The sequence below is a fragment of the Colias philodice genome, chromosome 6 (genome assembly GCF_061535455.1).
Source record: "Colias philodice isolate Cphi_HAF_F1 chromosome 6, ilColPhil1 Martin Lab GWU primary, whole genome shotgun sequence".
Taxonomy (NCBI): Eukaryota; Metazoa; Arthropoda; class Insecta; order Lepidoptera; family Pieridae; genus Colias; species Colias philodice.
Window position 1 is genome coordinate 10,267,605 of NC_143091.1, and position 17,435 is coordinate 10,285,039.

General features: G+C 30.3%; 1 protein-coding gene across 2 annotated transcripts in view; it reads right to left on the bottom strand.

The window, feature by feature from the left end:
- Positions 1-17,435, bottom strand: part of exp (expansion) — a 135,014-nt gene that overhangs the window by 75,638 nt on the left and 41,941 nt on the right. The gene's annotated exons all lie outside the window — the stretch shown is intronic.

Consider the following 17,435-nt stretch of genomic DNA (forward strand, 5'->3'; position numbering starts at 1 on the left):
GGAAAGAGAAAGGTGTATTCAAGTTTGTATTGTCGAAATCTGCCTGTTAGCGTAAGAGTGAATGGTGCTAAAATAGAGGGGGTTCAGTTGGACATAATTGGATATTAATTATATTATAAGATCATTTATTTTATAATTGCTATACAATGCTTAGCAACTTAATTAGAGACAATATTTTAAAATAAATATTTATTACTTATATGTTTAAACCTGTAACTGCATCACATGATAAAAGAACTTGCTATCAATTCAATGACTATTTTCATTTAATTGATTGAATTTCTTATCTATGGTTTCACTATACGTGAATTACTAAAATATAATTCTAGAATTAAACGTTAGGATCTCGTTATTATTATTTTAAATGATTATACATCACCGCACTTGACCAAGAGACCGTTATATCAGCGCATACGCTGTACATACAAAATCCTTCGCACTCCGCACTAAGCGGAACTAACTGTTCAGTACACCCAAGTCCTTACATATTTAATTGTTGTTTATTTAAAAAGCACATTCCATAAGAATATTTGCCAGCCAATGTCAAACACTGAAACAACTTTAGGACCTTTAAGCACTTCTACTCTACAACAACGATTCAATTCAATAAAAATCTCTCTAACCCTGCCAATTTTAAAATACTGAACACACCAAAATACTTTGCAGTATTGTAAAATATACATTTAACCATCCATTAAAGATAATAGCGATACCAATTATTAGTAGCCCTTGTCTACTAGATTGTCTTTATGATCGAGTATAAACGGTTTAAATAATCCAATAGATTAAAGGCTAGCAACTGCAATTAGATCCTTATCTGTGTCAAGTAATCAACCTTAACCACCCACAAAACTGGGCATGTCTTGAAGAACTCGTTCGGAAATTACAATAAATGTAGGCCAGATGTAAACGTGTTAAATCGAGAGATAATAAACGAGATTTCGCGTGTCTTTACTGATAACATCGATCCGCCTACTTTTGATTACGAACAATTAAATCTGCCACCGTGTGGGAAGCTGTCACTTTCAATGCTTTTGGTCATTTATGTACGAAAATACTGAGCATATAATTTTCTCTTCTATACATATATAAAATTCTCACAATGTTAATTACCATACTAAGAGCTTGACCGTTTCTCATGAAATTTTGTGTGCATATCGGGTAGGACTGAGAATCGGCTAACATCTATTTTTGATACCCCTAAGTGATAAGAGTAAGGCAGAACACTGAACAAAGTTTGCCGGGACATCTAGTAATTAGTATAGGTATATTATAGTGCAATCGATCAGTGAAACAGATGTACGAATAATTAATGCATCTACCTCAAACCCCACGGGAACACGGGACTTCACTTTTTTTCTTTTTATAGTAGTACCCAATAACGTTTAAACATTATAATAGTTTATCATCATTGCACGAATATGTTGTAAATGGTAATTTCGAAAATTAACACATATTTATAACATTATTAATTAAATTAAACTTGCAATAATTACTGTAATAAAAGATGTTTTATAATTTTGGCAAAATACATACATTTTGTAGAATAAATTAAATGATAAGTTCTTGGAATGTCCATATAAAAAAATTTGCGCAATTCATGCATTAAAAAACAAGTTTATCATAATAAAATGTAAAAAAATTATCAGCATTCACTTATCGCATCTTTAAACAATTATATTTCGCAAAATTAAAAGCCTGGTTTCTTAATTCTTAGAAGATTGCGGTCTAGTTTTTGCATTGTCTGAAAACGTAATTAGAAACAGACTAATTTTAGGTTTCAGTTTTAGCTCTTTATTAATTTGCGGTCTGAGAACCTTTTTAGGTCACGTAGTATTGTTGGGTTGATGATCGAAAAAATATACAGTCAATTAGTGGTATATTTTACAAAAGGTTGCGAAAACCCAATCTACCTGTTTGACCTTTGAGATTTTAAAGAGGTAGGTAGGACCTATTTCCCTAAAATAAATTAGTAAATCCCAAAAGGACAAATTTAGTATTTGATTATTGGGACTACCAAGATCCCCAATACCTTTAAATCGCAAGACTGATCATTCTATATTTATTTTTAAAACTGTATTATTTTTTGTATACACTTAAAATTGACGTGCTTATTTATAACAAAAAAAAAATATTTTTTTTAAATTAAATAACCATTGATCAAATCGTATTACGTCTTGTATGTAAGGAATGAAGGGGCTACATTCCTTAAATGCATGAAACCTCCGTTTTCCTTTCCACTGATAGTACCTAATTACGTTGACTACATACACTAGGAACTAGGTAGTAGGTACGTCTACTAATTAGCAATCCTCTTAACGAAACAAATCTGCTAAGACAGGAGACAAATTAAAGATTCTAGATAGATTATATCAAGCTATTGCATAGCTTCGATCGCGGGCCTCGAGCGCGGGTACCGACTCCAGAAATTCCGTAACGTAAAAAACCTCACGCTCCTCACTCCGACGGGCGCGCAGGTGTGGCTTGAAGGCATGCTATGCAATAGCTTTACCGTGGCAGTCCCCGAGTGCCACACGTCTTTTTTTCCTATACGACTTAAACAGTCGCAAAGGAAATACGTATTTAAAGAATGAGTGTACAATTTATTTCGATCTACGTCATTATACCTACTCGTGGCACTGATATTATGGTATTATCTATACTAATATTATAAAGCTGAAGAGTTTGTTTGTTTGAACGCGCTAATCTCGAGAACTACTGGTCCGATATGAAAAATTCTTTCGGCGTTAGATAGCCCATATATCGAGGAAGGCTATATATAGGCTATCACGCTAAGACCAACAAGAGCGGAGTGCTGCGGGTAAAACCGCGGAGCAGCGGAGCTAGTCTTCTATAAACAGACTATTTAAAGGAAGCAAAACCCTATATTCTTCGCACCAGAACCATTTCCACGACGTACATTGGAGCCAAACTCGCAACGCACAACATGACCTATAATTGCGTAATTTTCCCAAGCCTTAACATTAGCTCATCCATTGTGATCACGCTGTCATACCTCACATAGTCACATATTATGTTCCCGCAATACATATCTTGGCAACAAGTCATAAGTGCACGAGACTTATTATTTTCCTATTACTCAACGTACCCTTATATAGATAAGTTAATCAGCTATGAGAATGTGAATCCCCATACAATATAAAGAAACCAACTGTGTACTTGGATCTCTGAGTCGTTCTAATGTGATAGATTTTAACTACAGTATTGATTATGTAATTTAATGAAATTCGATCATTAGTTTAATGTATTAAGTGATCGTTAATCTTATTTCGCTGAATATTCATTATAAATTTGTCCAAAGTGAAATTTAAAACACTTTCTTGCTTAATATCTACTAGTTAAAAATAAATATTTAGATAATGTATTGCCTCATGTTCTATGATATACCTACCGTTATCACTTCATGAATTCTACAAATAATACCTAAACATCTATAAAAACTACGAACAATAGCTCCTCCAATCTCTCGACAAATATTCATTAAAACCTTGTCTCGAAAGCCTACTGTAATCTCTATATCTAAAGTAAACGTTCATAAACTGTCCGTCTAAAAAGCAATCAATACAAAGCAGGCTGACACGCGCCAGCATACCAGCTGCATCCATTATCATGTCGCCTATTCATTGTTACAAAAAGGCAAAACCTTTTAAATGTGGGTTTATTACGTGGGCACGAGATAAAAATAACGCTAAGTAGAATGACGCGTGCTGGACATGAGCTAATCTCGATGGAGGAATGTCATTATGTGCGCGAAATTATCTATGCGGCTATCGACCTCATTGCGACTTTTTGTTATGTATGTATACCGTCAAAATTCCTGTCAAAACATTGATTGCTTTTAATACTGCGCGTGAGGATTTCCTCGGACAGTACTATATTGTACGGTAGCTGTCATAGAAATCAAACAAAAAAAAGAAATCAAACAAAATAAATTGTAGACTTTCAAGAAATGAAGCAAGCGAACAACACGATTGCTTATAATTTAAACGGATCTTCCAATTTTAATTGATAAGCCATGTTTCCTCAATGGATTTTCAAATTATTTTTTATTGCGATAAATGCATAATTTACAAATATTATGACGTTTATGAATCTTCAAAAATACGATATTAATATGCTAAATTGTTGTGACGCCTAATTTGATTAAAACTTTACGTATACCGAACGTCCTCCACAATAAACATAAGATATAAAATGTCAATCAATAATTAATCGAATCCATAATGCATCAGGTCATTTGCAAAACAGCATAAACTTGGCAATTAATTCTAATTTGCATAGTGACATCACGGAATCTGTATCAAAATTCGATATGAAAAGAATGATCTAGAATATCCTGTTCGATATAATAAGTACCAAATGTCAATTTCACTCGATTAGTATTCAATCTATGACGCGTATGTTTATGCCCCTCACGCTGCGCCGCAGTGAGGCAACGTCATAGCGTAATTAGGTAAGAAGTAATTTAATGAAGCATGACTCTGCTCGGTAGGCTTATAGGATGTATGGAATTGTATTTTTTTAATATCATCACTGGTTATGGAATTGATACTAGGTACTGAGTTTGCCTACAGTACTAGACTGTTCTTTGGTTACCTACTTTAACATAGATTCGGTACCTATTTTCATTTTAAAAAAATCTCTAAATATCATCTGATTATTTTATAACGAAACCATACATTAGAATTCTTTACCCTTTGTAATGTACAAGCCTATGCTCATAACATTTCCATTTATACACAACCTATCGACAGTTTTCTGGGAAGTTACACTTTACCGATACCGACGGTTGAAATTCAATATGCATAGATTGCATTCAGTTAGGCAGGAAACCAGCTGCAGGTTATTCAACCAACTTATATATTCTATGACAATGTCAAAAAGTATTAAGATTAATATTGTGAAATGTAGGAATTTAAGGATTGAGAAACGATGGTGATTTAAACATTTTAAATGTTAATAAAATAGGTATATCTATTTTAAATTTTGTATAAAAGTAATTTACAAGATAATTCCGGTGATAAATGTTATTTTCGCATAGCAGTTAAAAGAATAAAACACATTAAATTCCAAACTATTAATTTTATTCGAATTCAATTGTAAAATACCACAATTTTGAATTCAATAGACTTAAAGTCCTTCCTTAAATCGACTTCACTTACTACCTTTCCAATGTTATCACGATTCCAAAAGCATCAAGTATTCCAGATACATACCTGTAACAAAAAAATAACATCATAAATATCAATCCAATCAAATATACACAGACATAAATAAATCAGTAGCGTTACCAATCAATGCATCGGATTGATCTGAATATATCTAGTAAAATATCAATTTATCATCTCAATGCAAGTTACATCATCACACTTTCTATGATTACAACGCGATCTATTTATATGTTCTACTTCTAAATGAACTATTTTTTTTTCGAGTTATTTCTAGTTTTATTTTGATTTAAGTAGTTAGCTTTAATAATTCGTATATAGGTATTTTTATATATGTATTAGACTCATAATATTATAGACATAAGAATTAGGGAAATTAGGTATTTTGATCTAGAGCTTGAGAGAGATTTACTAAATACAAGAAGAATCAAGTCTGCGATATTAAATTTTTTGCAAAATTGCCTTATTATAATCATTCTCTTCAAGAAATTATATTGTTTATTTTAATAATTTTAACTGGTGTCAATCACATCACTCGATAAACAAGTAAAAGATGATTAACAACTCCAAACTTACACCTATAATGATTTTTGTTATTAAAACTGTCCGATTTAAATTTGTTTGTGGTTTGTAGATAAGATACAAGTGTGTATTTAATTTGTTAATGGCTTTTTAAAAGTTAATGTTGTATTGTGAAAGTTAGATTTGTTTGTCTCATTGCTTATTTTGTTGTGCTAATGTTCACGTAAGACCTTTAAATATTTTTATTTTTTTATTTTATAGTTAGGGAATTTTATATACTGGGTTGAATTTGATTTATTTAAATAGCATACTATTAAGTATTGCTTAAAAAAAACTGGAGGAAAATACTTAAAATGTATGATTAGCTTATATAAACATACATCTTACTATGAATAACTTATGACCATTTATATGCAAGTATACAACAGAATACTAGGAATACTAATTTTAATTAAACACGTTCAAAAAGAGCAAATAGAACTAAATAAATACATATTATCACTTACACATCTAGTCAAATATTACATACAGGTTATTTAAGCAGGTGACCACATATTTTTAGAATATAGAGAATATAGATACGTTGTCCACCAATGTAAATCTGTTATGTTTTACACTATCACTTAGTTTAATTTTAAGTAATTATATAACTGACTAGATGTGCAACGCGATTTTATTCGCATTGTTTCGCTCCTATTGGTCTTAGTGTGATGATATTATATAGCCTATAAACCTTCCTGGATAAATAGACTATCTAATAATAAAATAATTTTTCTAATCGGAAGCGTGGTTCCTGAAATTAACGCGTTCAAGCAAGCAAACAAATAAAAGAACTAAGCCACTTTATAATATTAAGTAAACATTAATTAGATATATAATATTATATTCAAATTATAACTTGAATTATCACTAGTTACAATTTGTCAACAGCATTATCATATCTAGCCATACTATTTTGCTCTTTCATTGATTCATACTTTAAGATCAATGAACCATCCTATAGAACAAATATAGAGAATCTATTTTTATTCAAATCAAAGCATTGTTCGACTTCAGTTCCGGCCGGTATGTGGTTTCCGCACTCCGACATTAGATGCCTTTTATTCGTATACCGTTAGGATCATTTATTGGTAGAACTAATTTTGATAGCAATGTAGTTTATATTCACTTGCACTGGATATAAGTAGTATGTAGGCTTTACGTTTATGATGACCTACTTCAATTACGTTGTTCAATTATTTTGGAAAATATTAAAAACAAAATTTACATCATTGACATTACCGTCCGTGAAAGTTCATCACGATTGCGACGACAACTTTATCTAAACTCCTTTCAAAAAACATTCGAAATAACACTAAACACTAGAAGGTTCTAGAATATTCCAGTTCTAGGAACAGATTAACGTCAAATTTTATCTAATCCTTGACACCAAAGATATCAAACATTCATCCATAAGAATTTGCCGACAAATCTGGTATGTATTAGAAAAGCATTATGATTTATTAATCGGCTTATCGGGAAGAGTTTGAAGATATTATCCGTCAGTGAACTTGTCAGTTGCATCATGTTTTGAGTTATGATGTTTTAACAAGAGTTATATTTTGTTTTGGTTGTTATGATTTAATGCAACCGTTTTATTGTATTCTTAAATGTTTACTGTTCAATTTACATATTGTATGAGTTTAAAAAATCTATCTACAGGGTTCAATAAATTTCGTGTTTTGTTCTTAAATATTTTTAATGTGTGAATTCTCAATAAATCAGCTTTTTATTTAGGTGTGCATTTTTTACACTTGTAAGTTCTGTAGGTGTATTAAATATTAACCAAAATGTACCCTCACTCTACATAAATTATAGATACTTTATGTCTCTTATTGGGATCATAACCACAAAAGTAAAAGTTGTTTTTGGACATAGATATTTTTTAAATATATCATTATCTATGCCCAAATAAACCATCGCTATCTTCTATCAATCGTGTCTCTGTGGTTATAAACGATCTACACTTTCTATAAACGCAAAAAATGTCACCACAAATAAGATTGTTCCAAAAAGAAGAAATTGTCGTGACGACTCGTGATACTTTTGTGAAACTTGACGTTTTATGGGCTCGATTTTGTAATATCTTGGTGTGATAAATTTAATTTTAACTCAGATGAATGTTACTTTAAAAATGTTTGTTTTCGTAAATCTTACAAGAAGGTGAAACGCTATACATTTGCATACATTATAAAGTAAAAAATGTTATGCAAATATAAACAAAACTATTAAAACTTCATCTGCTTTACTTTATTTAAAAATATGTTCTTATCTTTCTTATATATGGAAATTCCTAAAAATATATTTACCTACCAGTTATAAAAGTGACACATATTATATCAAATTGCTATAAATTAAAACATACATAAACTATTTCCACAATTCAAGAAGATCAAAAACGCCACACCGTTTGTTTTTGCCGCCATTTTCATGCGTTCAAACAATCTCGCCTCATTTCTCTCCGACTTTCCAAGTTGAATAACCCAGCGTTAACTCATCGAGTAATTACGTCAAAACAATGTTTATGGCAGGAATGTTTCTTGCGCATGCTTCTAAACTTATGTGGGTTAATCTAAGAAAATATTCTGTCACTCTTTATTATTACATTACGACTTTCTTTGTTTCACGCGATATTAAAAGATACTCTATGGTCACTATCTTGTCTTTAAATATATAGATGTAGAAATATTTGTTTTATTTTTATTTTAATTATATAAATATTATAAATTATATAAATATTAAACTAACTAAGGTATAAATTTACTCAATTTATTCTAACAATTACTTTGCGTCTTGTCTGTTACCACAAATCGACCTTGTGGTCTGGAATCTAGACTCGAGAAAGTCTAGCTTTTATTTAATAGGCAATTTATTGGTTTACCCATTACTTTTGCATTTCCTATCTGAATGTAATAAAATTTTGGATTTAATTGATCCATTTGTCTAGTGAAATGTATAAATCTATGAATGCTATGGATGGTTTCGACTAATTTAGATTTAGTTTATATATTGTCACAACCAGTAATAGTAAAGATTGATGAACTAATTAAAATTTTTTGGTTTTACTCAGTTAACAAAGATCTGATAAGGTAGAATCAGAAAATACAATACGAAATCTAAACCTCTATAACAAACCCTCTGTACACCAAAGGGTAATCAAACTTTGTATAGGTAGATATAACTTTTTTGAGGTATTATTATATTATTTAAGGTAAATGTAGAAGGTTTCTCTTTCAGATAACGATAGAAAGTACAAACAGATACCATAATACTGAATAGTTTCGCATAGGCTTAAGCGACCTACTTTCAACTAAACGCACCTCCATTAAAACTAAATAAGCTTAAGATCAGTCTAGTCTATACATTTACATACAATGTTAATACTGATCGGTTGTTTATCTAAAATTACTGTATACTTTTACTTTTATTATTATGTGAACTATTAAGCTACCTACCTAGTACCTACGTACGATTTGTAATATTTGATTAGATTTTTAAGACTGACAGGTAGCAATTTACTTTATGGTAGACTACGCTGAACACTACGCTGCAGCTTTTTGTATTAAATAAAATAATTTTTATATGTTTCTGTAAGAAAATGCAGCCCATAAACAAATATTCCAATAGGTAGGTAAAAAGTATTCAAAAAAATATATTAATTATCATCTATCCGCGCTATTTATTTTTCCAAAAGAGTCACTTTTTTGCAATCTTTACGACTTTTACTCAAATCCTCCATACTAGAGGTTTCTTAAATATCAATTTAATACGTATTTCAATCAAGTGGGTGGTAGAGGTCGTCCGGTTTTACCCAAAGCAACGAGTTTCCAAATGTCACTGAATCGTAAATATATTGTATGGAGCGGTACCACCTGGTAACAAGCGTCTAAAATATATAAAAATTAAAAATATATAAAACGGTGATTTATGCTATATTGTCTATGATTGCTTCGCTTAATTATTTTAAATGTAAAGTGTAGAAATAGAAATTGTGTAAGCTTCTTTCAATCTAGATTTTATTATTATTTGTTGTATTCGTGATTTTAGAATGCTAAAAGACTATGCCATGTTATTATGTTTTAATATACTGGCTTGTATATAAATACACTAGCAAATGTAAATTAAATAACTTATCCATATACTTACTTTATAATAATTATTAGTAAGATTTTGAAATGTCACAATCTTTACAGTAAAAACAAAGAACTACATAATATTTATTAATTATTATTCTATTTTGTACATATACATTTTTAAACATAATTAGAACTGATGACTGATGTACGTGTCTTAAAGAATAAATATTTTTTTTACTTATTTATTTTTTATATACTCTAATCTCTTTATAAACAAACTAGCCGTCCGCCCCGGCTTCGCCCGTACCTATTGACGTTTTCTTCCATAAGAACCAGCGTCGTACTTCAAGGAATATCATAAAAAAATGAATTAACGAATCGTCAGCTCGAGTTTTGCGCTTACCAACACTTTTAACGATTCATTGTTCATATATAGATTTAAATAAGCTTATTATATAATTTAGTTCTACTATGATTAGAGATCGATGACACGAGTTTTTTTCAGATTAGATATTAATATATCTAATCTGAAAAAAACTCGTACGACTAGGACTTTTATTACCATGTGAAATGTTTCTTTTTTATATTTTAAATAGTATTATTGGGACATTAGCTTCGGAATTGTCTTTTTTATAAATTTCAGTAAAGATTTGCTAGTAGGTAATAGGTATTTAACAGATTAGTTTAACACTGACTTGTGATGAAAATATGTTATCAAGAGTTATTGATTCAAAAACGAAAAATCGTTTTTTTATAAAAGATAGTCCTGGCAATTAGGAATCTACCGACTACTTACTGCGTTTTGGTAACAAAATGTTCATGTTAAGATCTTAAGAGATATCTTAACCGACGATTTTGTAAACATAAACACAAAATTTAAACATATTGACGTGATTGTTGTATCTCTATGCAAGTTTGTTAGCCCCAAAATTATATTAGCCCGAGGCGAAAAAGAAATTACCTCCAATTGAACCGACAAACACTTTCTAACTAATACTACCAGACCACTGAATTAAACAAACATATTTAAATTGCAAAAAGAGCCTTATAACAAGAGCATAGAGTAACTTTTTCACGATCGAATTGTTCGATCGGTATCTCATTATCTTTATAAGTTTATAAAGTTTTACTGCTGTGAAATGACTTCACAGTACTTTTAACAGCCAATATGCGTACGTCAAATAACTGACGTATAAGACATTAATTAATCTGATGAAATCGAATGTGTTTGTTTGTTGCAGCATATAATCTATTCAGTAGATAATATAATATACATATTATCTATATTACCTTTCTAACATTAATTTTCTTCTCTAGCCCATAGGATTATTATAATATTGTTTTTATTTAAAAAAAGGCTTACCAACTGGATACGTAATTTTTTGTTCAAACAATTCAAAATTAATTATTAATTAAAATAAACAATTTATAATATTATAGAAAATCTTATAGAAAATCTTAGATATACTTTTACAAAGAGACCACAAATGAGAATATTAAATTTGTTGTTAGTTTCTTATCAAAAGAAAAAAAATGTTGTTAAAAATAAATTCTTGAATATTAATATATCCTCGAAGTTGTTTTTCTCATAAGCATATATACCTAATAAATAAGTTTTTTTGAATTAGCATATCAAAGAAATTTAAAATAAAATATTTTTGTGAGGTTTTATTTAATTTTCAAGTTTGATATTATCTTAGCTATTTTAAACCTGAATGGGACCTAGGTTTTAGCTTCCTGTAAAAAATATCAAAACTTAAACGACATCGAAGGTAACGTCTAGTCAAAATAATACAAATAAATATATTACTTTCAAAATATTCAAAAATGTTTCCTGCACATGTCTTTGACTCAAGGCTACTGGTGTAAGTTTAATTTTAATTAAAATATGAATGATTGTGCCCCGAGGCAGTTGGACATATTTGGTTAATAACTATCTACCTATAAAATAACAAGCATAAGAATTAAACTAACGACCGGCTCTGACTATGTTTGGAAATTAGTTATAGCATTTGTATTACATATATTATTTGTGTTTTCAACTTTTTCACATTTGTTGTATCTTTTTCGTAAACATGCACTTAAACATCAAATGTAAAACCTGCATTAAAATTAAGCCCAAATCCATATTAAAAAATATTTCCGAGTTTTTATTAAAAATACTTAGCACTTGATATCATCTTCATAAAATGATAAAAAATAAGCAAACGACCTTTCAATGTAAACCAGATTAACAAATATTCCACGACAGGATGTCGTTATTGCTTCACGATACATTGCTTATTATTATATGCATTATACATATTAAGAAAATTTTAATTTTCCTTGAGCAACTATATTACAAAAATACTGTAGAAATAGCATTGTGTTCTACTTAATTCATATATTTTTCTTTGGCAAACATTTGATTTTGAAGTATCAGTTAAAAAATAACAGATATTTACTCGTTGAATAGTGCCTTAACGGTACGGCTTCGTTCAACAGTCGACTAAACAATTCGGATAAGGAAAAATGGTGAATAAACAGCCCCCCTAGTCAAGTGGCTTTCCGTTAGCGTAGCGTTCAATAGAATAGACTACGAATGTATGAGATTGACGTAAGCTGTAGTTATCTACACTAGGGGGGACTAGGGGGGCTGGCATGTCATAGAACTAAAAAGTGTGCTGACATGTGACAGCTATCAAATTAAATTTGGCTAGCATTGCGTGGTGAAACGCCTATACAGTAAAGACCTTCTGGTTTCCAGTATAGGCTAAGTAGAGATCTGTAGTAGGCGAAATAGGCAGATGAACTTAAATTTAAACTATATTGAACTCGAATCATTATGACGGCTCGAACCGAGCCTAAATATTTTATGTTATTATCAATTTAAATTGTAATATTTAAATATTCTTTGTTTTCAAGTGTTGCATTTTCTAATCCTTGAACTACATTGTTCATATATACAGCTTAGAGATTTCACTTCAAATCATGATGACTTTGTCAATGACGAAATCAGACTATCAATCAATAATTAAATATGAATGAAAATATTTCGATCCGATCAGAATCAAGAAACTCAATCAGAAACTGGTCCGAAAGATCCGGCTCATTTAAATTAACTTAAAATGTTGGAGACTGCGAAACAAACATATTGTTCATTGGTCCTCATTATGTTTTCAAAATGGCCTATTACCATCATACTAACATCTTCGTTTTAGTGTTTTTTGAAGTTTATACGGTCACCTTAAGGTCAAGGATATAATAATATGTCTTATGACTACAATTAAAGTCTTCGTTTATTTTTGTTTTTATTCATTTTCTTTTACCACTATTACACTAATATCTATTTCCTTTTCCACGCGGAACTAAGTTATTAAATGGAAAAATTAATGACGTATGATATCTTATTGTTATTTCTACTAAAATTTTGAATCTGAAAGATTTTGTTGATGAATATTTAATGCTCTTTCTATTAAAAGATGTTATACAATCAGTAGTAGTCTTGTAACGTACAGTTTGGTTATAGTTTTTGCTGTGTGTTGTCATTTCATCTTCCCCGATATTTCCTTTAAGTTCCTTCTGTGCATATTTTTGTTTCTATTGAGGGAGTAGTTACCTTTACCGTAGTTTTTGACGTGACAACGTCTTATAATAGGCATGACGAAAGATTTTGAAATCCTCTTCCATAATGTGTGTATACGTTTACTATATTTCGGTAATATACTTAAATTTAACGAAGATAAAAGCCATTTTCCAAAAAATATTTATTAACTGTGCCAAAACAGCTCGCAGGTGTCATGGCGTAGGCGTGACGTCACACTTTGGTAAATACGTAATTATTTGTACGCATTGCGAAGAAAATTAAAAAAAATATTTATTTAATATATGTTATAGAAACGAATTTCAAAGTTTATAAGTGGTGTGCAGCATTGCAGTGTGAATCCACATAAAAATAATGCTCAAAAATGTGTTAGTAATTATTTTAAGCCAGAAAATAATAAGAAATGATTGTTTAAAGTTGGCGCGGAGAACCCCGAACCATGTATTCGTGAATTCGCAATTGTATTTCTGTTCTGAGTCGATAAAGCATACGTGAAACAATAGAAAATAAATAAAAATGCGTATTCTCAACATATTCATAACAACAAAAAACATCTGACGTGAGTTGTTTACTTAAGCGTGACGTCACGCGTGTTTTAGTCAAAATGGCCAACTGCAGTATTTCAATGTTTTATTTTATTGATAATCTCATTAATCTTTCATTAAGATTTCTAAGTCACTATATGTAATTTATCTATTATACATTTTCCCTTATAAACACTAATACGATCATTTATGGATACTGTCGTCATGCCTATTCGATAAAGCCGGCAGCACGCACGAAAAAACATGACTCATGCGGCGTTACCTCGCTCTGAGGCGTTCCATGGCTTGAAGTGCAAGCGAGAGCGCGGAACGAGCGACAAAGAAGCACAATCGGACGTTGTCACGTTCAACTATCGTCAGTAAACCGACTTTACAGACAATTTTTTTTTTTATTTTAAAAAACCATTCATATTATTGATTCAATGAAGGCTAAAGGTTGTGATAATAGCAAACATTGTCTTCTCTATTCTTTAAGGTGAACAATTGATGACACAATCGACAAAATTGCCACCTTTCAGTGACATACGTGTTCTGTAAATATTAGGTAATGCACAAAAAATGTTACATAAGTGTACATTGTAAAGACTATGGACATTAATTTTAAATTAGGGTCATTTCACACGACCTTGTTGGTTAAATTTGATTATTTTTAATCTTGCAATTTTAATTTGATAATATACATTAAATCGGTTTTGGTTAGACCTAAATTTAATCCTGAGGCTATATTAAAGTATAATACTAAAATTAGTATGGGCTTGGCCTTACTTTATAACATACACTTTTGAACAAAGATTATAAGGTGATCGAAAAATAAGAATTTATTAATTTTGGATCGTGTTTACGTGCTTGCTATGTAGCTTATGTTACGAAAATCATATAGTCTTGTAACCAGCTTGACAAGTTTTTATTTGAAAACATACCTACTAAAAATTATGGTAAAATATTATGTACGAGTTTATAATAAAACATAGTATCATAAACTAAACAAAAACTCACGACTAATTCAAAACGTTAAGCTAATTACAAATAATAATGACAATAGATTACGATAATTGTATGACGTAATCACACATGACGAGTAATTTTACTAAATTTATAGACTATTAGTTTGGCTTTTAATAGTGTTATTATCCAATTTATTTAATACCTTTAATACTAAAATATAACACGTGTAATTTATAAACAACTAGCTGTGCTTCGCGGTTTTACCCCCAGTGCTCCGCTCCTGTTGGTTTTAGCGTGATGAGCCTGTAGCCTTCCTCGATATGGGCTATATCACACCAAAATAATTTATCAAATCGGACCAGTAGTTCCTGAGAATAGCGCGTTCAAACAAAGAAACAAACTCATCAGTTTTATATTTAATACTAGCGGTCCGCCCCGGCTTCGCCCGTGGTACATATTTACGTTTTCTCTACATGAAAACCATCCTCGTACTTCAAGCAATATAATAAAAAAAGAATTATCGAAATCGGTTCAGCCGTTCTCGAGTTATGCGCTTACCAACACATTTTGCGATTCATTTTTATATATAAGATTAGTATAGATTTGATAGGTTTAAATAGGCGCGTAAAGCCAGGGCCAGTGGCTAGTATCTATAGCCTGATAGGTCATGTTACTTTACTTGGTAAATGTTGTAACAGATATCCAAGTTTCGCAACTGGTTATACACCTATCGAATACTAAGCCCAATGAATGTTTGATTTAGTTTGTACCACTTTTACTCACGTTTATTTTCAAATAAAATAAGTTAATGTACTAGTAGCAATACATCTTTAAATTTAAACAATTTCTTTTTCAAACTAACACAAATTATTAGTTTTACTTTGTAAGGTTAAAATTTTGGTAGATTAAGAATAGCTTTTACTTCACTTCACATAAAGTGTGTGCAAATATATAAATATACTCAAAATATACCCATATATATTTATTTATACATAATAATACATCGTGTTAATTTTACAACACCTACTTATCAAACTTTAATATGTGCAGCTAAATTCTAAAATAAACTAATCTCATTTTTAACCATTATAATAGACAACAATTTAAGTACATTCAATAAAGCATTCAATTCACAGAAGCAAACTAAGTGCACGACTACCTTATGATAATTTGGAAAATTGAAAGTGCCGGATATATGCAAAACACGCAGAGAAATCGGCCCTATTTTTATGTGAATAAAGTACAAATCAGATTAAGACAATCTGATACAAACACAAATCGTTAAACTGATAATGGTTACTGTTATAAAGTATACCTACTAAAATTATTCTCTTCCGACGACCTTAAAACTCGGAAACGTATGAACCAGCATGTGAACGCTTTACCTCAATTTGAATAAATTGAAACGCATGTATGTAGCGTTGAATAAATTATCGTTTTTACGTGTGTGTTTCATTAACTTTTTTTCTGCATCGGGAAGTGAAAAGTGACGGAATTATAATTTAACGTTATAGCCGTATCTAACGTTTATATACTTTTAATATTAATGTAGAAGTAACTCTGTCTTAGTGTTACTGTTGTAATGATTAAACCATAGGTTGGATTATAGAGGCTTGAATTATATGGTATAATTTGTGTACCATAAAGAGAGTTTGGTGACTGTATACGTTTAAATATCTAACTATATTATTTAACATTTTACAATACCTCATAGATGTAATGCCATACCATGCAGCAGGATGTAGTTCAAAACGCACATCCAACTACCAACACAGCAAACAATATAAATAGCTTTTGACAACAATATGCAGCAGACATTACGGTTACCCGGACCATTAGCTTTCTTTTGTTAATCCTTTATTCGATTGATGCACAAATATCGACTTTAACACCTTATAATACGTGTATTATTATAGTGATGTGTATTGAATGGTAGTGATGTGTGATGAAATTATATTGATGGGTTTATCGTGGGACTTTCGATTCGCTAACTGCGTATTTTCTATGTGAATGTTTTGGAAAGGTTTATACTATGTGTGCCATTGTTCAATAATATAGTTATTGGAGCATGACTTGAACTAGTATTAAATAACTTGAAGGTATTGTTGGTCTAGATTCAAGACCGACGCTCAGTTTAAGATTTATAAACTTATGTATAATATCGCATAATGTTATGGACGTAGGTATAATATAACAAGATGTATAATTCTTTAATATCACATCAATAGCAATTAAGACTTACTATGGGTTGAATTGAAAGTCTTTCAATGAAAGATAGTAAACTAGGAAATCAATTAATTTTTTTAATAATTAGTAATTTAACAAATAAATTGTGACACTGGGGGTACAAATTAAGCTATTTTTAAAATAAGTTTACATGACATATTGTTAAAATAAGCTATTGTTTGAGGCGATAGGTCTTATAAACAATTAATTAATATGTATTCAATGTATTTATTAATATGTAAAAGATAATTGTAAATCATAAAATACGTCCAAGATTTTAATTAACCGAGCACGTCCGTCAAGTGTATGA